This window comes from Empidonax traillii, unplaced genomic scaffold (assembly GCF_003031625.1).
Source record: "Empidonax traillii isolate 1590-97213 ecotype Southwest subspecies unplaced genomic scaffold, ASM303162v1 scaffold4102:size10118, whole genome shotgun sequence".
NCBI classification, from domain to species: Eukaryota; Metazoa; Chordata; class Aves; order Passeriformes; family Tyrannidae; genus Empidonax; species Empidonax traillii.
In genome coordinates, this window is record NW_020959295.1 from 1 (window position 1) to 1,766 (window position 1,766).

The following is a 1,766-nucleotide window of genomic DNA, read 5'->3' on the forward strand; positions in this document are numbered from 1 at the left end:
AACCCCAAATAAACCCCAAAATAACCCAAATCAACCCCAAAATAACCCAAATTAACCCCAAAATAACCCAAATCAACCCCAAAATGACCCCAAATAACCTGAATTGACCCCAAATAAACCCCAAATAAACCCAAATAAACCCCAAAATAACCCCAAATAAACCCCAAAATAACCCAAATCAACCCCAAATAACCCAAATCAACCCCCAAATAACCCCAAATAAACCCCAAAATGACCCCAAATCAACCCCAAATAACCCAAATTAACCCCAAATTAACCCCAAAATGACCCCAAATCAACCCCAAAATACCCCAAATCGACCCCAAATAACCCAAATTAACCCCCAAACAACCCAAATTAACCCCAAATTAACCCCAAAATGAACCTCAAATAAACCCCAAATAACCCAAATCAACCCCAAAATAACCCAAATTAACCCCAAAATAACCCAAATTAACCCCAAAATAACCCAAATAAACCCCAAAATACCCCAAATAACCTGAATTGACCCAAAATGACCCCAAATAACCCAAATTGACCCAAATAAACCCCCCAAATGACCCCAAATCAACCCCAAAATAACCCAAAAAAACCCAAATAACCCCAAATCAACCCCAAAATGACCCCAAATGACCCCAAAATAACCCAAATAAACCCAAATAAACCCCAAAATAAACCAAATAAACCCCAAAATAACCCCAAAATAAACCAAATAAACCCCAAATTAACCCCAAAATAACCCCAAATAAACCAAATTAACCCCAAAATAACCCCAAATTGACCCCAAATAACCCCAAAATGACCCCAAATCAACCCCAAATAACCCAAAATTAACACCAAATAACCCAAAAAACCCCAAATAAACCCAAATAAACCCAAATAAACCCCAAAATAACCCCAAAATGACCCCAAATAACCCAAAAAACCCCCAAATAATCCAAATTAACCCCCAAATAACCCAAATTAACCCCAAAATAAACCAAATAACCCCAAATAAACCCCAAATAAACCAAAATAAACCCCAAAATAACCCCAAATTAACCCCAAATAACCCAAATAAACCCCAAATAAACCCCAAATGACCCCAAATTGACCCCAAATTGACCCAAATCAACCCCAAAATAACCCCAAATAACCCAAAAAACCCCAAATAATCCAAATCAACCCCAAATAACCCAAATGAACCCCAAATAAACCCCAAATAACCCCAAAATGACCCCAATGAACCCCAAAATAACCCCAAATTAACCCCAAAATACCCCAAATCAACCCCAAAATAACCCCAAATAGACCCCAAATAACCCAAATTAACCCCAAATTAACCCCAAATAACCCAAAATAACCCCAAAATAACCCAAATAAACCCCAAACAACCCCAAATAACCCCAAATAAACCCCAAAATGACCAAAAAAAACCCAAATTAACCCCAAATAAACCCCAAATAACCCCAAAATGACCCCAAAATAACCCAAAATACCCCAAAATAACCCCAAAATGACCCCCCTCCCCCCCAAAATGACCCCCCTCCCCTCCCCCCCCAGGACATCCAGCAGCTCCTGCAGCTCCAGCAGTTGGTGCTCGTGCCGGGACACCCCCTGCAGCCCCCCCCCCAATTCCTGCTGCCCCCCCAGCAGGGACAGCAAGGTCAGCAATTTTGGGGGGGTCCTGGGGGGGTTTGGGGGGGTTTGGGGGGGAGATTTGGAGGGTTTGGGGGGGATTTGGGGGGTCCTGGGGAGATTTGGGGAGGATTTGGGGGGGATTTGAG